The 27,212-nt window shown below is 42.4% G+C and overlaps 1 protein-coding gene across 1 annotated transcript in view; it reads left to right on the forward strand.

The window, feature by feature from the left end:
* The window catches only part of BRINP3 (BMP/retinoic acid inducible neural specific 3), a 341,361-nt gene that overhangs the window by 111,877 nt on the left and 202,272 nt on the right, over positions 1–27,212 (forward strand). Inside the window, exon 4 of the mRNA XM_081123748.1 lies at positions 24,810–24,886. The gene's annotated coding sequence lies outside the window, so the exon portion shown is untranslated. The remainder of the gene's footprint in view (positions 1–24,809; positions 24,887–27,212) is intronic.

Below are 27,212 nucleotides of genomic sequence, written 5' to 3' on the forward strand. Positions count from 1 at the left end.
CAGCCTTTGATGAGTTACTTAAATTCTGCATGATACTCGTAGCTGGAACTTTGAGCTCGAACCTGGCCTTATAATCCTGTTTGTATGAATGGCATGTAGAAGCTAGAAAAAAAAATGGGCCAAGATGTGGAAATGTTATGAGATTAGAGAAACGATCTTTATCTGGAACATGAGATAGAGGGACCCCTCTCATCCTGTGGCCCAACAAGAAGCAACTGGGACGTTAAAGAAGGAGTCGGGGCCACGGTCAGTAGTGTGGCTCCTTTTGTGTTTTATTAAGAAATGTCACTCTTTGATTATGGACCCTCCTCTTTTACACTGAATCTTCACTCCCTGACCCAAAGCTAACTGTCCTAGATGTTAGAGACACATTGCAAAACCCATGACATCGCCATTCATTAGGGGGAGCCACGATTTCTTTATGTCTTTCATGGTGTGGATTTGACAGGACCTTCCATCAAACCAGCACAGCTCCTGCTTTACAGCTGTCCTTCCTCAGTTGTGTTGTGATAATTGCTTTTCTACGAACCTGGCTTCTCCTTTGCAAACACAGTGCCATTTTACCGGTAACTGAAGTTGAAAAACAAATTACAGGGAAATAGAAACATTTATTATAAAGTGTATTATGGACTTCTTTCAATTTAGTTTTCTGATAATGCTCAGATTTTTTTTAAAAAAATCTTTTCCTAATCAATACATCTATAAAAGTTAGATTTTTAAAAGAAATCTTCTGTAATGCAAACTTTGTGAACCACTGAGAGTAGAAATCGAAAATGTGAAGGCAGATCGAGCTGCGGCCCACCTGAGACTAGACACCGTTTGTAGCGCATGTTCTTTCACCACGTTTATTCCTGTGTAACTTGGAACCTCAGCCTGGCTGAGACTTGAGTCGCAGGGGATTTTAAGGTATTAAAAGCAGCGATTCAAGGAGAGCTAGCAAACTAATGGTTCGGTGTTTACCAAGAGAGAGAACTTCATCTCAGCTCCGTCACAAAAGAGGCCCGAACATGCTCAGGCGGCCACCCGAGGAAGGCTTGTTTTGGCACGTATTTCAAAACCTAATAATGGCGTTATTTGAAAACTAAGAACTGAATATCCGAGATGAGAGCTTGAAAAGCAAAACTTACTTTATGTTCATTAATTTTCTCCAACAGTTTATTTAACTCCATGCTACTTACTTTTAATGAGCTATGCGATGGTTCACTTCATATACGTATTCATCATTAGTGACTGCTAATGACACTTTCATCAAAAGATGAGTTTTCAGAAAATTAAATTATGGCTTAATTAATACGCATTAACAACAACAACAGACTCAATGCAGACGTGATTAGATATGATTTTCAAACCGTTATTTACAAAGCAATGCTGGTGGTACTTCATGTTAAGAAGGACTTTTGTTCTTTACGTTCAAAAAATAAATTAGGTGCAAATTAGGAACTAATGTTTTCTTAGGAGTTTAGGGTGATATACTTATTGAAAAACCCTGAAAGTGATGCCAGGTTGGTCCCTGATGAATATCTGACCTTGGCAGGATTTCAGGACATCCTCTTACCAACAGATGTTTTTGTTTTGCTCTGGAATGTCTAGAAAATTCTTAATACCAAATTCTGACTTATCATCATTTGTTGGTGACTTTTTGTTAGCAATAATAATAATTTTAAAATACCAGGGTTGAAAGTAGCACAATCTTTCTTTGAAAATCCAGTTTCTTATCAAAATCCAAATCTGTAGGGAATCTAAAATGACTGAAATAAAAACATAAAAGAAATATATATGCTATAAATACATATAGTATATATTTTATAAATACATATATAAAAATACATGAGTATACATAGATGTCAGCTTTGTGAATAATTCACTTATTCCAAATGCTATAAAAGCAAATCGTGCTTAATTTTAAATATAAACAGTGAATGTGAATTACCTAATGGTGGTCATGCTTCCCCAAATACTACAGTTCATAGAATAAGTGATCTCCATAATAAAAGTACCGAAGCAACTGTACGGTATTAGAAAAATACTAGAGAAATACTATAAATAAACTTTAATATCCCATCCAAATTAAACATCGTCGGGTGTGACCACACCGTGTGCGCCCTTACGTTGACTGGCACTAAGTAGCGCAGTCATCCTGACCCCTCGATTTATAGACAAGAAAACAGCCTTAGCATTTATTTTGGAGTCTCTGCTCTCGTGGACAGTTTATGCCCTCCCTGGACTAATCCACAGGTGAAGCACCTGACGACAGCAAGTGTTATTAAAAATGTGTATGTGCCACGTGAATACACTCTTACTGTATTTTAACGCAGATTATGGTATCTTTAGATAGAAGTTCTTAGCCTAATGTAGCTTCATTCACGTGTCTTTTACTATATAATTTGTGCTTTCGTGTCTTATTTAAGAAATCTTTTCTTCCATGGGTGACATCAGGATATTCCTGCATACTATTTTGCAGAGACTTTATACTTCTGTTATATATTTAAGTGCCCGATATCTCCGTTAACCGATTGTGTAGACTGTGAAATAAGAATCCAGTTTCATTATAACCCACTATGGATAATGCATATTTCCAGTACCTTTTATGGGTTATTATTATTTCCCAGCTGATTAAAAATGCTCCCCCGTGATAGATCTTATTACTATATATGAGTTAATTGCTGCTGTTGTGGCTTTGGGTTTTCCTAGTCCGTCTTAGTTTATTTTTCTATTCTGGCACAAATAGAAAAGCTATTGCTGTTATAATAACTTGGGTTTGGCAAGGGATGCTATTTTTGTCCCTTGTAATAGAAGTGGGGAGTTTCTCGTATCTCGTTTCCCAGCTGCGGGTGAAATGCACCGTCCACCGTTGGTAGGCTGGGGATGTCTGCTCTCCAGTCCCGCCAAGCCCCGCACTGTCCTCAAGCCCCAGGGTCCAGCCGCTTGAGAAAATCCGGACTGAACCCACCACTGAATTTTCTTTTTCTATTAGAGATTCTTTCGTTTGGACCCTGGCCATTTTCATGGGTGGACTATCATGTTGGTGCATCCGAAGTAAACAGGAGAGGGTTTCAGCCTATGCTTAATCATTACGTTTAAAGCAAAACCATTATAAACCAGCCTTGCATCTGAGTGTATATAAATCTGATCAGAATTTGATTTTATGTATAGAATAAATCCAAGTATAATTTCAACATGTTTTTGAGTTGATACATAGTTATAGTACATCTGCAGTATTAAATCAATATTTTTCTTAATATGTTTTTTCCAAATATGGTTGAGCCCTGCAGCAATATTATTATTTATACTTTACCGTCATATACTTTTATTAAAAATGGTACTATCTGGCTTAGTCATTCACTTTATTAGCCTTCCTTTTTCAATTTCTCCCATCAATATTTATTGAACATGAGGTCTAAATGTCTTTAGATTGTATCAAAATATTACAGTTCCCACAAAAGACACATTTCCAGTCCCTGACTTTAATTACCTACCACAATAACAGTAAAAACATGTTCCAAATTTATTTTAAGCAAGGTTACATCATCGGAAAAAAATACAGCATTTTACATGAACTAGTTTAAGGGGAATAATACATATTTAGGTATATATTCTCAAATGTGGGACTTTTTAAGTCTTCTTACTTTATAATCACCCTTCTCAAAATAATTGGAAAGAACATTGATGTTTTGTTCAATCTTTTGCCACAGTTTCAAAAAGAAATGTTATTTGCTTAAGATTGTTATTTTCTCAGAAGGAGCAAAATGCTTTCAATCATTTAAATCCAATTATGTGTATTTTACATCTAATTCATCCTTCAAGTGAAATCAGTAAATTAGAGGTGTTATTGTAACCGGAGAGAGATTTCTCAGCCGGCAAGGGAAGGCGATTCCATCGCCCAGGGTAGGAACTAGCAAGCACCACTTTCAGGTAATAGATCCCCTATTCTTCAGATTGACTTGGCAGCCACTTGACCTTCCATTTATACCCAGGCCCCTGAAAATGAAAATCTCATTTCTCCTGGAAAGAGGTGTGAATCCGGTGTGCGCGAAATGTTAAAATGGAATGTCAAAAGAGTAAAAAGCATTGTTTTTGAGCAATAGTATGATCGCGCATAATATATACTTTTGCTAACTTGTCGCCGACATAATGGAACACTTTTACCGACAGCTCATTTATATGTAGCATTTAAATTTAATAGCGTTAACTTACTAAAAATTTAATAGTAGGAATCATTGTCGTGATGGTCACAGAGGGCTACACATTTTTCCTAAGAATAACCTGTAGTGCCCTATTTACTTAATTTTTGGGCAATTTATATTCGAAGCTGTAACGATACTCTAAGGAACAAAACTTGAACATTATTTTTACTTTCACTTGGGTAGTAACCCATCGTTAACCTGCAGGTTAGTTATGTAGTAGTCTTCATTATGTAGTCGTTTTCAAGGGCAGAGCTAAAAAGCTGCCAAGAAAATTGCTGAAAAAATAGCCTGCAGGTCACCCACGCGGCGTCGGGAAGGGGCCGCAGCCTCTCTCCCCCTTGCCAGCCTGGGCCCCACGAAATGAGAGCACTTTTTCATTAGCGGGCAGTTTTTATCCCAGGGAGAAATGGAGATATTTTAGAGTCAAGAAACGGCTGCAAAAGCAAGAGATACTATTTCAGGCAGGAATCTATCTGAAAGATTTGTATTTTGTGTACTCGACCAATAAAAGCTCTCCAGCCCCTCTCTGTAATTCAGGGCGGGGGCCGAGGAAGCGAGCTGGTGAACGTTAGATCACCCCAAGCCCCCGTGTCACACTGATTCTGCTGCCGTAAGGGATTATCCGTATTATTTTCATTCAACGTCACAAATCTCTGGCCACCTGATAATGACCTGAGAACTTGCCAAATGCGTCATCCCACACAGCACTGTCGTATTAGCCTCGCCCCACCTGTGACAGATACCCCGATGGCCTTCTCTTTATAGGGGTGCAGCATGAACCCCCGAAACGTGCCATCGTTTTTCCGAGTCACATGGCTAATAAATGTTACACAGAGACATCGTGCCCGGCCTAACGCCGGAGCCCGGCCCCCTGACGTTGGCTAGAACAGACCTACCAGGGCAATCGAAAGAGTGGCCGAGAGTCAACTTTGTGATCTGTCAGTCACGGGAAGGCAGTTACGAAAGGCCCACGCACAGCACAGGAATGAACAGAACAGCCGACAGTTGGCTCCAAACACCGACACAGCCACAGCAAAAATAAAAATTAAATTAAATGCCAAACCCAAAAACTTTTGCACAGGAAATAAATCATCAACAACGTGAAAGGGAGCCCACCGGATGGTAGGAAATGCTTGCAAATCGTATATCTGATAAGGGGTGAATATCCAAAGTATGTGAAGAACTCATACAATTCAATAGAAAAAAAAAATCTGATTAAAAAGTGGGCAGGAGATCTGAGTAACAGACATTTTCTCAAAGAAGACATGCAGATGCCCAAGGGGTACATGAGAAGAGGTTTGACGTCACTATTTGTTAAGAAATGACAATCACAACCCCAGTGGGATGTCACCTCGTACCTGTTAGAGTAGCTACATGAGCATATTTAGTTATATTTTTAACTCTAAGTAAATGCCAGTATTTATTTGAATCACCATGAAAGAGATGCAAACTGGAGACAAGTAAAAATAGGTCGATCTTGCACAGACGTAACATGCTTGCAAGGTGCGGGCCTGTTCAAAGTTGCACTTCTCTCCCTTTTCCAGTAACTTATTTAAGTCCTGCAGTAGGTTGCAAGCATTCTGAGGAAATGCCTCAGCCCCACCTGAAGTGCTGGGGATGATTTGACAGCGAAGCTCCTAATAAACTCTGTTCTGGCCCAGCGGGCGGGAGCTAATGGCGCTCACGTGGCCCTTCCCCGCACCGCCAGGGCCTGGCGCCTCCCGCTCCTCCCCTCGAGCGGGGGACAGGCCTCTAAAGCTTATTCCAATTAATCACCCCGCTCGTCTTCAGTCTTTGCTCACACCCGGAGACAATGCAAACTGTCCTTTGCTCTGCGGATGGAATAGGACCAGGATTTGTCACTGTGATTTTATGCCAGTTAATTAAAAGTCTGCTTAATCTTCAGCTTCAACCTTTTCGTTGCTCTTCAGGCGCAGTCAACATCCGTTGTTTTGCTTTGGTTTAATAGATAAAACTAAAAGTGCCCTAACACTAGACAGAATTCATTTATCGAATCGAGAAATGGCCGGCATGCAGGGGAGTTTAATAATTCTCCTTTCCGTTCCCCGAATTGACAGATGTCCTCAGGGAAAGAACCTTGCGGCCCGTTTTCCTTTTCAAGGGTCTCTCTCCGGAGGCGTGGGCCCCCTGCTGTTTGTTGCTCAGAATCGCTCAGCTTCCTTTAAATAATTGCACATTTTGACCTGGCATTTCTAGCTGTTGTTTGGCGGGAGTGTTGCTTTGCTTCCAGCTGGTCCATCCCGCTGGAAGCAAATGGTTGCTTGGAAGAAGATGACTTTCCAGTGGAAAGATCACTGAAGTTCGTAAGCAGAGGATAAGACAGTGTTTTCAATGATTAATCTTCCTGCCGTGTTAATGCTGGAGTTTCCAGGGGGAAAAATAATGGCGATTTGAACAATGTTTTTAAAGCAGATCTTTAACCTCAATGGGTGATGCTCTATGTGTCACTGAATGATTGATTTTTTAATGTAGTTAGGGTACTTTATATAAATATTGACTAATTTGGAGTCTTACTTTCTAAATTTTCCTTTTCGCGATTTGTTAATTTTAGGTTTCTTGCCTCCAAATTGGGGAAATTCAGTCCAAGGAAATGCATCATGTTTTAATTTTGTCTTATTTTTAAGTAGGTTGAATTCTGAAGACTTAATAAGAGGTTTTCGTTGAGTATTATTTATATTTAGTTTCCCTTCAGGTATATTTATACTCATAAAATATTCTATTATCGCTTTTGAATTTTGAATTTTCAGCATTTCTCACATATTTAAGTAAAGGATCCCTTTGAATGTGCTCGAAGGCAATTACTTTGGTAATAAGAATGTGACATGTTCCTCGTTTTCTCTGACCCTCTCACCTCTTCCACGTAATGGGGGAAATAAGGGTGGTTCACACCCTGACTGGTAAGTCTGCAGAATGCATGTTTCATGGGGACTTCGCATCGTCACTGCAGAAGACGCTCATGATATCAGTGCACTCGCACCATATGTAGCACCATCAGAAACCACTGTGTATGAAATTGTTGACTTGAAAATCGCATCTGCTGGCTTGAAATGGGACGTAATGCAAAATATACATCTGTTTATGCTGAGGATGTGACCAGAAGTTTCTAGTTAAGAATCTGTGCCGAATAGGTGAAGCTCCTGCAACAAACCATCTAGAGTTTAGTCACTCACTCAACTGGTAGGAAGGGCGCCTACGTATTTTTATCACAGAGGCCGAGTGCATTAGCTGTGGACTAGACTCTGCACTGAAATATCTGGATAAGTGACCTAATATCTACGCTCCCGATGTCTTTGTGTTTCTGAAATAATGACATTCAATAGAGTTTAAGACATGTGAGCTGAACATTTTTAAGACTTGCAGCCAAAGCTACCTCGCTAACAATTGATGGGTGAAATCCTTCAGAAGAATATTAATTATTGGTGGTAGCAACAACCATGCTTATCAGTTTAACTCAGTCTTGGTAAGAATTATTAACCAGAAGTGGATGTGAAAATTTATCAGTTGGGTTTTTATTTCTATTCCAATGATCAAATAGTTCTTAATTATTAATCTATGGTATTATCTTAAGTAATACTTAAATGTTGAAGTATATTCCTGGGGCAAACCTCCTTGTTTATGATTGCTCAGATTATTTTAATGTACTTCCTGGATCTATTTATTGATATATTAGTTAATAGCCCTTATATGCGTAAGATTGGATGAGAGTTGCTTTTTGATGCTGTTCATTGCTCCTGATGTAAAATGCATCAGGGAGTTTTATTTTAAAAAACAATCGTAAGTATCCAGATGCCAAATAAGTATCTATCTTTCAATATTATGATAAAGTTAATATAGAAAATCATATTTGCACAAATAACCAAAATACAATGTAATATTCTAGTACAGGGATGTGTGGATAAAACTTCAAGATTACTAAAATTTAACTGAATGTTATAATTAGCTTCAGATGTTTTAGGTATAGTCTATACACACACACGCTGAAAGGTATATTTTTTAAATGTATAGCTTGATGATTCTGACCAGTTTACCCAATCCCCCAACCACCAGCCAAATCAATACGCAGAGTATTTCCATCACCTAAGAACCCCCTACTCTCTGTGTTGTCAGTTCACTCACCACTTGCCTTAGGCAAACATTGATTTCTCTCTCAAACATTGATTTCTTTCTCTTTAGAGATGATTTTTGCCTCTTCAGGATCTTCATGTAAGTTTAAAAAATGCAATATGTACTTTTTTCAGTGTCTCTTCCTTCCTTCAGCCTAGTCCTTTTGAAGTTTTCGCGTGCTGTGTCATCTGTCCGTGGCCTGTTCCACTGTGTCGCCAGGAACCGTTGCCTCGTTGGAGGCGCCTCAATTCGTTTATCCACCCATCTGCTGATGGCTGTGTAGACAGTTTCCATTTTTTTCTTTCTATGAATGAAGTTTCAACATCGATGCAGAAATTTCTATGGATTTATATTTTCATTTTCTTGGGATAAAACCCAGGAGGGGAGTTCTTGGGCCACGTGGCGTACCAGGTATCAGCTTTAGAGATCTGAACACATCAAATGCTCTAGCAGGCACTGAATTAGAGAAAAAACTGTGACCCCTAAAATGACTCTCTTTCCCTGTGGCGATGAGGGTGACAGTCTAGGTGAGGCCACTTTCATTCCCGCCCTGCTCACGTTACAGCCTTCACCATGCTTTTGAAGAAGCCGACAGAACACAATTTTAAAAAGTCTTCCTGCCACAATGTGTCATAAACTGTAAAACCCCTAAATGCCCACTTTCGCAAACAGGGAGCCTGAGGATGAAAGTGGACCGCAGCGTCTGTAAATATTTGATGCTGTTTCCCACCAAAGTTACGGCCACGGCCACGGCCACGGTCAGCAAGACCACTGAGGGCTCAGATCAAATGAGACATCACGCAGCGAAGCGGGCTCCGGGGATGGTGAAGGCGTTCAGAGACAATTCATGGAAGTTTGTGGGCGCTTCCAGAACTTTCAGGAGTGCCTTTCGTTCCCCAGCGCATATTCCCTTCTCGCCCTGCTTCCCCGTGGTTTCTGCCAAAACAATTCTAGGACGTGCTGGTCCACACTCTCCCCCTTAATCTGTTTGCTTGCACTGGGCGCTGCCGGACACTTTAAAATATTTCTCTCTCGTATCACGTCCCCTGTACCACATCTTGGTGGTACCTCTCCTTTCTGATTCCATTAAATGAAAAATAAACAGAAAGAAGTGGGTTTTCTAACTAGGCGTTATTTCAGATAAATGAAAAGCTCTTGAACCGAAGTAATACTTTCAACAATAAAGATAAATGTTTAAAAAAATGCTTGACGTTAAAATGATTCGGAGATAAAGTACGAGATAATGTAATCATTTTGTTTTAAAATGATTTTTACCTAAATAAGCCCATAAGCGTGATCGGTGCTAAAACGCACGTTGACTTGTTGGGTTTTCTTAGAGAAAGTTCAGGTTACGTAGGAGATAAAACGTTGCCAGCAAGGAAATGCAGTTACACTCTGGAGGTTGGCCTTTTTGATGTCTGCTTAAGCAATATAATGTCATTTTACTCAGGAAAGAACTCGTGTTTTTTATCTTCTGAAGCTTCCATCTGCAGTATCGGGGCCTGGGCCCCGTCTCCTTTCGCCCTACGTGCGGGTGTGCATACAGCCTAGAAGAGTAGGATACATGTGATACTGGGATGCTCCAGGTTCTGATGTGTAAACTATTCTTGCCCTCAGCTTGCATGATACAAGGAGCCTCAAAGGGCAGTTAGACCTTAGTGTAAGTTGCTTTATCAGATACTTCCCTGAGTAATTTGTAGACGGCTGTTGAGAATCTTCCAGAAGCTTCTAGAAGGCAAGCGTAAAAAGCACCACCACCTGGAGAACAGGCTCTTCCACAGGGGAAAGGGTCTCTATTTCATAAACTTCTATATACCTGACATTTGCCTAGGAGAGGAAATATAGATCAATGTTATTAGAAGACTTTTGCACATGTGGGGAAATCAGATAAAGACCATAAACTCCCATCTTTGCAAACACTACATAATACCTCTCAGGTGCTGATGGGGCTCAATATATAAAGTGAACATGAAAATGAATAGGTATGTTCCCTTCTTGACAAAAGAGGCTAATGGAACCTACCCAGCTAAAACTTTTCACATTAAATTGAAATTACACCTCTAAATCTTTGAGAGCGGGAAAGCCAGGCATACCTCGCCCATGCTAAGACACTGCAAAAATATTGGCCCAAGCGAAGATTTATAAGATGTCATGGAAAGCATTGGCTCTAACAGTAAAGAAGACAGTGGGGCGGGGAAATGATGGTTGAGATTCAAACATAAATCACATGGCACCGTAATAATTCCACAGCACTTAGGTCTCCCTCACAGCCCTGCATCGGGCATCCCGTAAACTTGTGTTTTAGGGGAATTGTTGCTCATAGGCATAGCAGTTTAGTGTTTAGATTTTGAGGTTACAAAGAAATATTAAGAGAAAAGTTCACAAGAAAAGAAGGAAAGATTCGGCGAGGTAAATGCACTTGTAAGTTTTAGGGAGGACTGATATTTTGTGAGTATATTCTTTTAAAGGAAACAAAAAAATCATTCATGCTAATCCACTGAAAAGGAGGCGTTTTATGGGTTATTCTAAAAGTACTGGAATTACCTTGGAATTTTGATTTGGAAGCTAATGTCTGAAAAAAATCAATGGAGAGAAGGTCCCTGAACAGACTAACATATGTTATTTAATATATAACAAATGCAGCATTTAAAATGAGTGAGAAAGACATTGTTTTCCTGAATCGTTAGGACGGTAGGCTAGCATTCGGGAAAAGAATTATAGATAGATTGAAATGTAAAAGCAAACATTTTATCATAGAAATAAGGAACAAAACATGGGTGATTTTTTTAAAGGTGGATTTTTAAAAATTAAAAATGATACTGAATTCGGACTCGATAAAATGTGAGCCTTGGATGAAAGATAGGGCCCCTGTCTCCCAGTCTCTGTGGGCAAGAAGGTGCCTACTGTCAGTAGGCATCAATTAGAAAACAGGGATGCCCTAAGCGTGATGACCAGCCTCCCCCCAAAGTCTTCCATCAGCTCCCCGCAGTGTATAAAACCCTCCTGCCCACTGTGTCAGTGGCCTCGGGTTTAATCTCTCTCCTATCGCAACAGACTCGAGTAAAGCCTTCCTTGCTCAACTCCTTCCAGTGCAGTTTCTCTTCGACGTGATGTGCGAGCTCTCATGGGGCCTCTACAATAGGAGTAATTAGAGCCCCACTGCCACGTTGTGTTATGTTCCACACAATATGTTATAATATTCACACCACATTGTATGTCAACTAGCATCATTCACTTTAAACTCTTAGGCACCTTTTCAGATGACATTTCCATTTGAGCTTTACGCCTCTGGCTTACTTGTCCATCTGGCCATGAAATATATAATTTTTAAAATTTCATAATATTCAAATTCTAAATGATTAATAGCATGCCGTAGTGAATATGCATAACTAGCCATAATTTTAGAGATAGCCTCATTTTCAAACCCTGGTATTAGTGCAATGGGCTTATATGTATGATTATGCTTTTAATTATATTATCGTTTAAATATTTATTTTAGTTAATAGCGCAGTCAGTATTTTCGAGAATATATACAACGTAGCCTTGCTTTTTAACACATTGAAACTTAGCACGGAATCAAATGGCCTTGCATCTTTAAAAATATATATATTGCTTAGGAGATATTATGATGTCCATGTTTCAGCCAATGTAATTTTATCTAATTACATTCCTGGAAGTACTTTCACATTGATTCTGGTGATAAAGCCAACAGCCGAGAGGACACAGTGATCAAATTGGAGATAATGGTCATAATGATGACTCCCACTGAAGTATCTAAGAATCATCTTGTGCTGTCCATTTGAGAGCACATACTCTTATCTGCACACAGTCACACATTTTTGCAATTCTGCTACGTTGTAGATGTGTTTCATCTCTGGTGAAAGTGCATTAGAGATTGGCATGCAGACACAGAAACTAGTTTTGCCTGAGCTTCAATAATTTTTTCCATGATGTGAGTGAGAAGAAATATATATATATATATCGGTCATGAAATAGAAATACCATCAGGAAGAAAACAGAAAGCCAGAGATGGCTCCACAGTGCCTGCAAGAAATATATTAATAATTTATTCTTTTAAAAAATATATATTGGGGAATACAATATCATGTAAATAATGCAAAACCAGACTTTTCATGCCAGAACCGTTCAGTGGATGGGAACGTATGCGGAATGTTTAAAGTGTGGTATTTCTGCCACGTGTGAGGTGGTCCCTGGGTTAGGAAAAGGGCATCGCAAGAAAGGGACCGTAGAGCAGAAAGCCACGTGCTCTCGGCCTAATTTGAGATAAATACAGGACTAGTCAAAAACAGTATGCGACTTCAGTCACTTGGGGAAGTGATTTGAGTAAGCGTGGACTTGGGGGACAGTGACTCCAGTTTTATTTCTAAATAGATGGAAAAGGTATTTGCAAAGAGACTTACTGATTAATTCTTGGGGTGGAGATCGAGACTAGAAAGCACAGCACCAGTGATATGCTGGTAAATGTTTAATCATATATCCAGTGTTCGCGTTGTTAATACTGTGCCTAGAATATATATTATAATATTGAATACCTCCTTATATCTGGAATTATTTTGTCCTAATTAAATTTTGGTGAAAAATGTGAAGAAACATGGAGCGAAGTAGTTCAGGATTATGGAGGTTAACAGATACGCACACGAGAAAGGGCCTGATCCTATACATAGTCTGACACAAAAACCCTACCTGGAGCTCTCCTTGGCTCGTTGACTCACACTCGTGGCACTGGGCCCGTGGACGGCCCTTCGCTGCATTTCGGGCAAACCTCAGGAGGACACTGAGGCCTCGGGGGGCAGCGAGTTGCTCCCGGGGTCTCTCTCGCGACCTCATGCTCTGCAGAGCGGCTCCAAGCGTGCTGGGCCCTCCTGGGGATGTGCCGAAGGACCTGGGAGCTACCAAGCAAATTAGACAAAGCTCATCCTTATAAATACATAAGGCGGAGATCCTGAAAACAAGAGCCCCCGAGACCCTTTATTGTTCGGGCCTTCGGGGTTTGTTCTGTTTTCCTGGAGGAATATCAGCCGCATCGCCGTCTCTTCTGCACGGAAGCATTATTTTTGTAATACCCACCAATGACCACACTGGGGATCATTAGCCGAAACTTTTCCCTTCCTAATTGCCAAGCAAAAAAGAGCGTGAGGGTTGGCTGTGAGGGCGTTTGTCAGGCCTTGCGAACGTTTCCACTTCGCAAAGGCTCCCTAAAGGACGCGTTTTCACATCAGATATATTGCTCCAAAATATGCGAAGTATTTTACAATCGGGTAATGACATGAAAATGCTAATTAATGATACTTAACAGAAATCAAGGGCTTTCACATGATGGGCCCCGAGTGGTAGGAAGATAGCGATTTTATTAGAACATAACATTTTTTCTAAAAGCTACCCTGTGATGGGTTTGGGGGGAACGCTGTCCTGCTAACGAGTGTCAACAGCTCCTACAAACGGTTCTGTTCTCCTAGTCCCGTCTTCCTCACTTTCTCCACGGAAACTTTGGAAAGACATTGCTTTTTAAAAACACTCTTTTCACGCCTCTCTGTACCTTTTGCTGGTGAATGAACCCCCCTCCTAGTTCAGAGAGAAATTAGTGCCTTCGGGTACCTGTAACTTGACTTCCACTCACCGCCTGCTGGAGACATCGACCTCAGTTGAAGAAAAGCATCCCGCCATGGCCTTGATAAATACTTTTCAGTTGTGACTCACTGTCTTAATTTGTCGCACGTGTTGTAGGTGGGACCACGCAAATGGGGGGCAGCTGCGTCCCTGACCTTCGGGACCTCCAGGCCCCTTTGCAGGCAGATCCCCGTGGAAATGCCCTTCTGGACTGAGATGTAGGGAGGGCCCCAGAGGGCCCGGGGGAGACGGTGCTTTCTCCCTCCTGAAACAAAGGTCCCGATTCTTAAGTAGAGGAGAATGGTCCTTAGCACACATCCCAAATGATACAGTGTGAACATGTTATTAATAATATTGACAAATATTAGACCTAAGGTCTTAATCTGTCCCTGGCATTGTGCTCATGTATTTACATTACATCACGCTCTTCATAGAAGGCAGGGTTCTTACTATTTTAATTTCACACGTGAGAAAATAGGACTGACGTGGGGATACAGGGAGGCTACGGAACAAAGTAGAAACGTGAATTCCACCTAAAGCGTTTTTCCCTGTGCGTGCGTGTCTGTCGTCGACCACAGTGTCTGTTCACAGTGAGCTTTAATCCACGGCGCTGCTGTTATTCCGACCAAGCGGCGATCCAGGGCTCCCCCAGTGTTCATTTGGATTATATTTGAGTGATTTTCATTGACCCGTACGCAGGCAACGCTCGATCTGTGTTCCCAGCCTCCTTCCTCGGGTGATAGAAGTGCCCGGCCGCAGCATGTGGGCGCCGTCGCTCGAACATCGGCAGACGTCGCGTAGTGAGTGTCGAGGGCACTGCAAGGCTTCTCCTGCGGGCCTGTCCCCTAAAGCCACAGCCACAGCCACAGCCACAGCCACAGCCACAGCCGTGGTCTCGACCCAGAAATGTAAGTCACGCCGGCCGGGCGGGGTCACTGCAATATGCTGTCACTGGGTGATCCACAGCCACTCTTCACATCCCCTCTATTCCTCAAGCTGTAGCTTGAGTTACAGTCTGAAAACGAACGTCCGATGGTGTCATTCCCCTCGCTCGGACTCCTCGGCAGCTTCTCATTGTCTTTGGCCGACGTCGTCGGAAGGTCCTCAGTGTCCCTCGCGGTGCCCCCGCCCCCCCGACGCGTTCTGTGCCCAGGAGCCCGTGTTCACCTCGGTCAGGGAGGAGAGGGCCCCGCACGCTTCTGCTCGGTTTTGAAACGAACGCCTGTGCCCCGCCGGCGGGGGCCCAGCAGTCCTGTTTGCAGGGATTCCCTTCATTTCTGGAATGGGCCCTTTTAGAATTTTCGTCGTGGAAAGTAAAGTTCAGCGAAGACAGCTAAGGAGTGACTTCATTTTTAACACGTCACCTCAGCGTGACACCTCTCTAAGATGGAATATAAAGAAGTTGGCCTTCCTGTGACAAATGTTGTTTTTAAAAGATATTCATCGTGGCAGAGGACACTTGAAATGTGTCCTTGGTTTGAAGAATGCTCCCTGATATTTAGTTCCAACCTCCCTACCTCAACCGCCTTAAGCAGCAGCTCAGAACAGTGATTGGGAAAATCTCTTATTTATTTTTCCCCTCTGTAGAAATGCACGCCTTAAACTCTGTCCCAAACTTATTTCTCAAGTATATTTCCAAATTCCTCCATATGTCAAAACTGTATACTTGGGTTACAAATACTACCGTTTTGTATGTATGTGACCATATATAACACTCCTGTGATGTGGTTCCCGGCTCATTGCTCTCAAAACCCTTGGGATTTCCCAAGTGTTGAGAGGGATTAAGGTGTCTTTTGTTAATTAACTGGCTTTTGGAAAACACTTAAGGATGGGAGTGAGGCTGGTCCCCGGCGGCGCCAACCCCGGGATTATGTGGTCGGAAGCTTCAGGCCCAGGCCCACCCCTGATCTCCTGGGAAGGAAGGTGGGCGAGAGCTGTAGTAGGCGATTGGATCAATGGCCGGTGATTTAATCAGTCAGCCCAGCTAATGAAGCCTATAAAAGCCCTTAAAAGTCACGGGTCTGGAGATCTGCCAGGTGGGCGAACAGGTGGGGGTTTGGGGAGGGTGGCTGCCTGGAGGGGGCATGGATGCCCCCCCCCCGGACCTGCCCCGTGCACGGTCTCCTCTACCTGCGGGCCCTGAGCTGCAGCCGTTTACAACAAACCGATAATCGAGTAAGTGCGAGATGGTCTGCAGGAAAGTCACAGACGACGGCGACAGACAGAATGCTAATCCCCCCCGCCTTTTAGTAGGCGGCGCTGCCAAGAGCCATCGGCTGACACACACCACTGCCTGGCTCCGTTACGGTTTTCAGAGGAAAACACGTTCGGAATTATTACTGCACATTTATTTAAAAAGCTGCAGTGAGTTTCTGTGGAGTTAGTGATGAGCGCTCTGTTCAGAACTGACTTCTATCGAAAATAGTGGGCACGCACAATATTTAGGAGCACGTTACTCTATTATTTCTGTAAGTAGCAATTTAAGCCCCATTCCGTATCCGTTGGAATCTTTCCTTCATAAAAGATAAATAAACAAATTGGAAATTAATAAAGTGTTTTGCTCAAGACATGCTGAGTAAACAGGTGTCCTCCCCCTATGTGCTTTAACAGTAGTTTTGAAAGGAAAATGCATTTAGTTCTACAGTTTCATATAGTACAAAGAAATAGCTTTCTCCTAAAATAGCAGGCTTCAAATTTTGTTCTTCAAATGAAATTATAATAAGTAAATATTCACAAGCAAGGAGTGTGATTGCCTTAACAAAGGATATTATGAGACGTGCAATTCTTTTTATAATGTCACTCCGTAGTTAATTCCACCGAAAGGTTACTATTAAGTATGTATTATTTGTTCCTCAGGCTTGGGTACAGTGAGGCGAAATCCAGAGAAGTATAAATAGGTTTCCTTTGGTAAATTGTTTAGCATGCTCTTGGATAGAAAAGACAAATATATATATGTATATATGAAGATACAGGTAAAACATAAGCAGAACCACACGTTTCAAATGATGAATCGCAGAATCATCTGTCTTGTTGACTTGACAATAATGCAGAGTATTAATTCTCTGTAACATAACCCTCAATTTAAAATAATGTCTTTTCTTAACCAAAGGCTTAAGGGAAATTTAGCAGTTACATGGAGCCTGGAGCGTTGAGGCAAATTAAACAGATAATATCTGGATAGCAAGCAATTTCTCCTCCCACTCCGTTATCCGAGGTCTAGCTAGAAATCAGACGTCGCCGTCTTGGGAAGAACGTGGTTTGTTTACCCCAGATTCAGGTACCAGGGTGTCTTTCCAGATCACCAATTTGCAGCTTCCAGATAGTATTCTGCAAAAAATATTTATTTCTGCACCCTGTTTTGAGGCTGGTGAACAGTCTCAGAAGGTGTGTGACTTCTGGTGGGTTAGATCAGGACAGGAGTGGGGTCCTAAGATGAAGCTTTGAGGATGGACGCTCTGAGTACACTTATTAGTGTATAACTATTTCCCAGCACATAGCTTATTTGTGCATGAATTGGCTTTGCAGAATAATTAAGCGTGTCTGCAAAGACGAAATTCCAGGATATGCAAAATGATCACATCAAGCTCAAGCATTATTTTTATTTTATTTACTTAAAAATCCTCACTTGAGGATATTTTTTCTATTGCTTTTTCAGAGAGAGTGGAAGCAGGGAGAGAGAGAGAAACAAACACCGATGTGAGAGAGACCCATAGGCTGGTTGCCTCCCACACTTGCCCTGAAGGAGGCCGGGATCGGGCCTGCAGACAAGGCGCATGCCCTGGGCTGGAATCGAACCAGGGACCCTTCAGTCCGAGGGCCGACGCTCTAACCACTGAGGCAAACTGGCTGGGGCATCAAACATTATTTTTTACTAAATATTCCAGCCCCTCGTGACTGTAAGCCACCACATACACATATAAATACAACCTAACCCCAGGTAAGTTCTTTCGTGACGTTTTTGACCATCCACTGTGATTGCAGTTGTGAATCTTTTCATTATTTCCTTTGAAAACCAATATGATCACACTTTTTTTTTGTTTAAATGTGATATTCTATACCTGCCTCTCCAGATAAATTTTTCTTCCACATCAGTTTTTACAAAACACAGGAGAGCATCGTTCATTTCTGTTACAGCGGAATTTAGAATTTCAACATGAATTATACCAGTGAAGGATCTTACGAGTTTGAATGTCACGAACACTATTTTAGGATTTCATAGCTATGAAATGAAAAGAAGGCTCTAAAAGGGCCAGAAAACCTCAGCTGAATCTGAGCAATAAGAGAAAAAGAAACTCGCGAATTACACGGGTTCGCGCGGGATGGAATAATAGTTGTGAAGGACGTGGGTGGCCCTCCCTCATCTCCCGATTCGCCGGTTTCCTAGGAAACACAGGCTGAGTGATTGCACAAATGACCCTGTGCCTGCGGATTTAAATTGATGAAATTATATAGGACTGTAATCTATGCGGAAGAAGAGAGGTAGTTAGGATGACTTTATTAGGTAAAATGGAAAAGTTTAAAATACTTATTTTTACTTTCCAAGAGTTTAAAAAAAATAAATTATTGTGCCCGGCCGGCGTGGCTCAGCTGTTGAGCGTCGACCTATGAACCAGGAGGTCGCGGTTCGGTTCCCGGTCAGGGCACAGGCCCGGGTTGGGGGCTCGATCCCCAGCAGGGGGCTGCAGGAGGCAGCCGATCCAAGACTCTCTCATTGATGTTTCTCTCTCTCTCCCTCTCCCTTCCTCTCCCTGAAATCAATAAAGACATATTAAAAAAAAAAAAAGTGAGACCACTGAAAGATCAGCATTAGGGACAAAGTGAGATTATTAGTTTATGAGAGGACATTGGCCTTGATTAAAATAAAATAATAATAAATTATTGTTAAAGCCTTCTGTGTGTATTATCAGAGTCCCGGTCCTGTCAGGTCCCAAGACTGTAACACGCCCGGCCGACCAGCCTGCCGATTGAGCGCCTTCATTTCAGCGTCTCTGCGCAGGAAGCTCTTCGCTGGCTCAGCCGTGGCTCCGGCCGGGAGAGCTCAGTTAGGCTCGAAGAGCCGTCCAGATGGGGTCGGTGGGATGTCATCCTGATGAGCAGAAAGAGTTTATTAGATGGTGTCTGTCTGCGGCACTTGCAGCAAATCCCGTCCTGCGCAGCTGGACACGCGGCGCGCTCGGGGAAGGGCCTGCCGATGCACCGCCTGCGACGGTCAGGACCCCCTGAAAGTGCCCCGTGGCCCCTGAAAGGGTAAAACGCCTGCCTCTGCCGAGGAAACAACCCGGGACCCCCCCAGGGCCCGTGGAGCATTTAAAGAGCGCGTCCTCTCGCCCAGGCGGGTGCGTTTCCGAGTGTGCGGCTACAGGCAGAGGTCATAGTTCTACGTGTCTGATGAAATCGCGTCGACTCCCGCACCTTTGTTTAGGGGAGACACTTGTAGTTTTCTTTCACTGCCGTGTCTTTGTCTGGTTTTAGCATGAGGATAATGGCGGTTTCACAGGACGAGTTAGGAAGTTTCCCCCCTGCTTTATATCCTGGACGAGACTTCAGGAAACGGAAATCATCCCTTTCTTAAATATTTGATGGAATTCACCAGTGCAGCCCTCTGAAAGGTTACTCCTTTGAAAGGTTAGTTTTTGTTGACTCAGTTTCGTGCACAGATATACTGGTATTTAGATATCTATTTCTCTCTGTGTTAGTTTGGCGAGATTTTTTATCTCACGTAATTGATCCATTTCATCTGTCTTTTTAAAATTCATACTGTTCTTTTAATGCTCGTGGGCTCAAGAGTGATGACCCCTTTTTAACTTACGCTACTGGTAATGTGTGTGTCTTCTGTCTTCTCCCTGGGTTAGTTTGGCTAGAACTTTATCAGTTTTATGGATCTTTCAGTTTCATTGATTCCTGCTCTGATTTTGATTTTAGTCAGCTTGCTTTAGGCCAAAAAAATGTATTTTTTCCCCTCTAGTTTTCTGACATGAAGCTGAGGTTACTGATCGAAGGCCGTCCCTGTTTTCTGCGGCACATATTTAATGCCATAGATTTCCCTTTAAGCGCCGCTTGCTCTGCACCCACAGGTTTTGGTGTGCTGTAATTTTAGTTTCACTCAGCGCAAAATATGTTTTTTAAATGTCACTTAAGGCTTCTGTAGTGACACATGTGTTATTTAGGATTGTCATGTTTAATATCCAGCCATCTTTCTGTTGCTGATTTACAGCTTAATTTCATCATGGTTTGACAACACACTCTCCGTGATTTGTCAGTAAGAAATAAATCTGGTCTTAAGTAAGGAGGCATTTTACTTGAAAGAATCGCTGTATGGGAGGGGAAGCGAGTGACACAGTGGGGACCACGGGGTTATTGCAAAAGGGAGAAGTTTCGCACTGGGGAGCTGTAGGGGTTTCAAAGGTTTAGCCGAATCCAGAGGCCTGAGAATCAGGGGAACAGATGGGGTGCGTTTCGGCCTGGAGACCAACATCCCAGCTCGAAGACAGGCAGGCGGAGGGCGCTGGTGCTCCCTCAGCCTTTCATTCTACTCAGGCCTTCGGGGGGGCTGGGGGAGGTGGGGAGGGTGGGGGGGTAGATGGTGACGGACGGAGACTTGGCTTGGGGTGGCGAACACACCGCACGGTGTACAGACGACGGGCTGTGGAATTGCGCCCCTGAAACCTGTCTAATTTTGTTTACCAGTCTCACCCCAATACATTCAATAAAAAAGAAAAAATAACCCATAATTTAAAAAGGAATGTTCTTAGTTTGATGTTTTCCATCTGAAACCACAAAGCTATCACTGTGGATATACGCGTCCATATTTTATAGCTAAAAAAACAAAACAAAACAAGATTGGGAGTCTACTTGACTTGTTCGAGCTCACGGTCCTTGCGAAGAGAGGAGGTAATGGAAATACCCAGGTGTTACGGATCGAGGCCTGAGGCTGTGTGGATTAAGTCCCTCTGCAAGATACGAAACCTAGCCGATCACTTTAAACCCTTCAAAACCGTGACCATTGCAGTAGAGAAGGGAAAAGCTCCTAAGACGTGCCTTTTAGACGTGTGTACAGTACCGGTGCTTATATTTATTACTCTGAACAAGAGACGATTGAGTCACGTAAGCCCAAGGAAAACAGGAAGCAAAGCAAAACGCGCCTTCGTAGTAGTCACAACGTACGCACGTTTGTACGACTCCAGATCTTCTCCTTTCTTAGGAGTTTCGTATAAAAGCCTCAGGATACCGCAGAGCCTTACTTTTCAGTTTCTTTTCTTCATACCTGTAATCACACTGTCCCTACGTCCCTGCGGCTGTTCTGAAAACTCACATTTCCCGAGATAGTGGATCATCCAAAACGCAGACATTCTTTTATTTGTAGCCAGAGTGACCGGTTCCTCGCCTGCTCCCTGTCACCTCCTCCCGCCTGCGCTTCTCCGGAGTCGGCCCGGCCCCGCCTTCTGGGCACCGCTGTTGAGTGAGCTCAGCGGCGGGACGAGCTGCGAAGTGACAGCGGCCGCCTGACCTGTGCCCAGCTGCCCTGAGCCCCTGGATTCACAGTCAGACGCCTCGTTTCTGTCGACGGCTCCTTAGCCTGCGTCTGGGATGCGCGGGCCCCCCCGGCTCTCCCTTTAAGACGCGGCCGCCCGACGGAGCCAGAGTGATGACTCAGCTCTTCCGATGAGCGTCCAAAGCCCTTTTCAATAAATTACGCAGCTCATGACACAAGTCGTCCAGAGCGAACCACGAAAACATGCTCAGTCATAAACAGCCACTTCACCTTGTAATGGATTCTTATAAAAATGTGCTATTCCTGCCTGGCTGGTGTGGCTCAGCGGTTGAGCGTCGACCTAGGATCCAGGAGGTCGCTGTTTGATTCCCGGTGAGGGCACAGGCCCGGGTTACAGGCTCGATCCCCAGTCAGGGGAGGGCAGGAGGCGGCCAATCAATGACTCTCATCATTGATGTTTCTCTCTGTCCCTCTCCCTTCCTCTCTCTGAAATCAATATAAAAACATATTAAAAAAAATAAAAATAAACTGTTATTCTCATATTTGAAGAATTTAGTGAAAATATTTCTCACCCTGGTTAATCTGCTTACTTGTTTTATTTTATTTTCCTAAAACTGAGGTATGATTAACATAGCTTTATAAATACATGCAGATTTTTCACGTTGATTTTGATGAAGAATATTTATGTTTGGGGAACAGACACAAAAAATAGGAGGTGATGAGTACCTTACTGTACCTCACATGCTGGCCTGTCCAACGGGGTTTGTCTTCGCACAATATTCTCTTATGAAAAACTCTCTGACGTGACGGGTTCTCCCCGTGTCGGGTGAATCACCAGCAGCGTTACCGCAGGGCAGGGACCACTGCCGTCTTTTTTGGTAACTCAGTTTTGCTGTAACGAATCATTCTCCTTCCTCCTCTTTTCCTTTATTAGCACGTCCGAGAGATGGACACGACTCTAACAGAGTAGAAAATAGCCTGGGTAAGAGTAATCCTACAAGCTGAAAATAGACAGTTGCTATTTAACTAACATATTTTTAGAAATCTTTTTGGTGTCCAGTAAATATAAATGGACACAAAATCTGAAGGGGATTGTGATACTCAGCAATTCTCTAAGTACCCGAGGACAAGTCATAAAGAGCAATTTGTTAAAAATCGAACATGCCCCCCCCACCAGGTGTGAGGCGGGCAGTCAGCGACGCCAGGGCGACAGGTGTCGCAGTAAAGGGGTGAGAGGCAGAGCAGGGCCTAGGAATTTGGCTGACGGCCGCCAGGGGAAGGCACAGGGCCCGATTCACTAAGTCTTCCGGAGAGAAAATGTTTTGATGGGCACTGTAGCAATCATCCCATCTCGAGACGGGAGACACTTAATCTCCTAGGTCATCAGCTTTAGATCCTGAAGGAAGGCCTTGAGCTGTGCCCAGGGCTCTTCAGCACAGCGACGCAGCTAGAATCAGCAGCAGAAGCACGTGTCCAACGTCACCGAACGGCGTGACCCCCTTTACTATTGTTTGAAATATCGTTTGAAAGGGGTGGTTCCTCACCTTTTATAGCAACAGTGAAGACCCAGAAATAAGACATTTAAAGGGATCCTATTTCTTCAACCAGCGAATGGTGCCAGTTATTTACTCATAATTTAATAAGGGCCATTTTCTCCAAGGCTCTGTCCTACTCAGTACCTGCAGTGGGTGCTTTTCTTCCACAAGGCGACCGCTTATTTTGGGGAAACAAACACCAGCGTTTGGAGGAGTTTACTAAAGTCTTGAGCGGTTGACCAGGAGAAAAGCAGGCTCGGGGACGTGAGTGAGGAGGGCTCCGCGGCCGAGGTGCGGTGACCTTGTGGCTCACTCAGCTGGAATCCTTGCTTCCATTTGGTTTCCTGGCTCTGTTTCTAAAAAAAATAAAATAAAAAAAAATACACTATTATTTAAATAATTCCAGTAATAGTCAATACATATTTTCCTCACATGGGCTATCAATTTATTTATTTATTTTAAAAAACTTCACTGAGAAACGTAGGTGACTTAGGTATTTTTTCAAAGCTTTATTTATTGAAAGAATTCATTATTTTGCCGAATTGTGAATAGCTTTGTACTTTCTTCCAAATCTACTTTTAATAACAGAACAATGAATGGCATGTTGATGTAAGTTTTATTCAAGTCTTCTAGTGCAACGAATTCTGGAACTTTCCTACAGTGTTTGGCAGGGACAGTCATCGCCATTATTTTATGAAATCACGCTCAAAAGAGAAAATTCAAAAGCCAGTTAACGTTTGTCTTTGTAGTGTGTCCCTGCTGTTCTGCGGGGATTCTGTGAAGGAAGGTAAAAATCAAGCTTATGAAAAAGAAAGAAAGGAACTGAACCATATAATCTTCTTATATTGATAATTGGAAGCTATGAAAATTTTACACAGTGTGCCCCTTCTACTTCCACGTGGTAAAAATGCAGTTTATATTGTAAAGGTGTCTGTTTTGTGACCAAGATGACACTTCTATTTTACCTTTCAATGCACATTCTGTACCCTCTGTATTTATATTATCAGGTGGTTATTTTAACACCATACACCTTGGAATAATCATGTATCCATTTTTCAGACCTTAACGTCCAGATTATGTTCAGAATCAAATGTTTTAATGGTGGAAGCTGGAAAAAATTGTACATTCATGGATTTTAATGAGCAAGGCTGAGAAATCGAAGTTCTTTTAAGGATTAGGGAAAGGATTCAGTGTGTATGGTATTAGAAAATCTTACTGATTTGCATATAAAATGTAGGGCTTAGTTCAGTATTAAAAGTATATTTTATAAGGAATAATAGAAAATGTGTCCGTGCTTATAAATGCAAAAATGGAAAGGGAACATCTGGTCCAGAGAGTAATTATATCTATATTCATTCACATTTTAATATCTGTATTAATGAAAACTTTATTCTAGAAATGTATTTCATTCTCAGAAGCGTTTGTTAGTGACAGGAGTCACAAAGCTAGAAGATGGGTCCATTTTCCAGGTCAGGGCACATGCCCTGGTTTGGGGCTCGATCCCCCCAGTGGGGGCCTGCAGGCGGCAGCCCATCAGTGTTCCGCTCACATCCGTGCTTCTCTCGCTCTGTCCCTCTCCCTTCCACTTTCTCTAAAAATCAATGAAAATACATTCAAAAAAGAAAGAAAACTTCATCTGTAATATCTCGTGATACTGATTCAGATGTTTATCAGACCCCAGTGTGCGTCTGGGTATTACCTTTCGTAAAACTATATTTATTTCTCTTACTATATTAAACAAAAGGGGTTCTCAGAAAATACAAAATTGATGATGACATTGGGGGTTGTGTCTGTTGTGTTCATATATCTCGTCTGATGCATGATGTCCTTCCTGATTCCTTTCAGGCCTAATGGGCAAAGGTCTGAGTGCCAACAGATGACACAGAGCAATGGCCTTCTGATATTTTCACCTACGACTCATAGTAAGAACTCTATTTTATACTCTATTCCAGTTCTGAATCTACCATTACAGATATGTGTGCATGTATAAACTAAGAAAAGCTTGTTAAGATACATTGCTACATGGATGTACTCTCAGTGCAGTTATATTCATATTTTCCATCCTCTCCTTTAACACTTTCTCATGCTGGTTAAGGGCCACTCAAGAGACCAGGTCCTAAAAATGCTACTCCAGGATTATCGATACACTGTGAATTTTATTTTATTATTTTATTTTATTTTATTTTATTATTTTATTTTATTATTTTATTTTATTTTATTATTTTATTTTATTTTATTTTATTTTAATTTAATTTTATTATTTTTTAGTTTCTCTTCTAATCCATGTAGCTCACATTTTAAGAATAGACAGGAGTACAAAAAACGGACTCCGCGTATGGGAGACGCTCATCCACACGGTGGTCCAGAGCCTTGTGACTGTGGCATTTGAAAAGTAATTTATTTAACCGTTGCAGACTTGACCCAGCCTCCCCGAAATGTTAAAAATCTCTCTGCTATTTCAAGAGAAAGGCCGGTGACATTTTCCAGCTGTAGAATTTTTGGCATAGCTCATCCGTAAAGCAGTCAAAACTCCGGGAAAATCTGCTACTCCCGTCCAACTTTGAAGAACACGCGTTTTAATAAGTGAAATTTCACAGCCAACCATGAGGGGCGGGGGGCGAGAAGGGTATTGCTGATTGTTAGACCTGTCACTTGCATGTCCACTCCCACCGTGACACCTTTTTCGGTCTCGGTGACGCTCGAGACAGTTTCAAAGGAAGCTAAGTCCCTTGTCATAACACAGGTACCTGAATTTAATATCTTCTCAGCGCTCGCTTTCAGGGTTCCTACAGAACATGCCGCGGTTTATTCATCAGGCCCAGACTTCTGGGAAAGTAACTAATTAAAAAACCACTTCTGATGCAGTCGCCGCAGATCATATATTAGGTGCAAAAAGGGTCTAAGGGACGAAACAGAGAATTCTCAGAAGTTAAACAATTAATACCAACGTGCAAGTTAAATCGGAAGAAAAATTTCCTGTATCGATACTCAGAGAAGATATATAAATTTGCAAAATCTAACGAGCAAAGCTGTAGAGTGTGGGTATGTATAGGGTTTGGCACGATCCATAGTCTCAGGCAACTACTGGGGGTCTCGGAACGTGCCCCCCCGTGATAAGGGGGGCTGCTATAGCTTTTGCTTCATGTATTTTGATGTTCTCTTGTTATTTGCATATATTTTTATGGTTGTTACGTCTTGTTGGACAGTTGTCCCTTTTATCATTATGTGGTGTCTCTCTTTTTTCCTGAAATTATACCCCTATTTCGGGTTTTTTGTCCTTAGTGTTAGGATGGTATATCTTTCTTCATCTCTTTAAACTATGTGAATATTCACATTTAAAGCTGATTTACTTTAGACAACGTGGAGTTGGGCCTCTCTTTTTATAATCCGCAATGGAAACCTATTTTTTAATTCATATACTTCTCAAATTTAAAGTGATTATCAATGTAATTAGATGAATAATTACCATGTTTGGAACTTTTTACCGTTAGTTTTGTTCTTCTTATTTTCTCCCTCTTTTTGCTTTTATGGGTTTTAGTTGAGTATATTATATGATTTTAGGGTGTTTTTTTTTCTTTTCTTAGCTTACCAATCATACTTAAAATGTGTCGTGGTTGACCTAGAGTTTATAATGTATATTTTTAAGTTGTCGGAGCCCACATTCAAGTAATGCTTTACCAACCCCCGCGTGGTGCAGGTGTCTCGTAACAGAGTGTCCCCAGGTTGGGCCTTCCTGTCCCCGATAAACTTGCCGCCACTCACTGCACGGCTGGGCCTGAGGACAGTGTGCGGAGCCCGACGTAAACCCCAGGTCCTCTGGTCACCGGTGTGATATGAGATGAATCGAAGTGAGAGAGAAACGCAGCTGTGATACATGTGACTTCTCAGGGTGAATTTTCCTCTTTTACCAACAAGGGCCTATTTTAACGCCTGGTGTTTGCACCCTGTGTGGCTGATTAGGTTTTTATCTTTTTTCACATTCCCCACCAATCCGTTGTTTTCATCGCCGTGGTGACTCGTGGCCCCCGAACGTTGTCCTGGTGAGGAGTGTGTGTGAACTATCCTTCGGTTTTTATCGGCCATTGAAGGACACACTGACTTGTTAACCCTAACTAAAAAAATAAGATAAAAAAAAAGCCCCTTAGCCTGGCCAGCGTGGCTCAGTGGTTGAGCGTTGACCTATGAACCAGGAGGTCAGGGCTCGATCCCGGGCGGGGGCGTGCAGGAGGCAGCCGGTCAGTGACTCAT

The sequence above is a fragment of the Miniopterus schreibersii genome (genome assembly GCF_964146895.1).
Source record: "Miniopterus schreibersii genome assembly, chromosome: 21".
Taxonomy (NCBI): domain Eukaryota; kingdom Metazoa; phylum Chordata; class Mammalia; order Chiroptera; family Miniopteridae; genus Miniopterus; species Miniopterus schreibersii.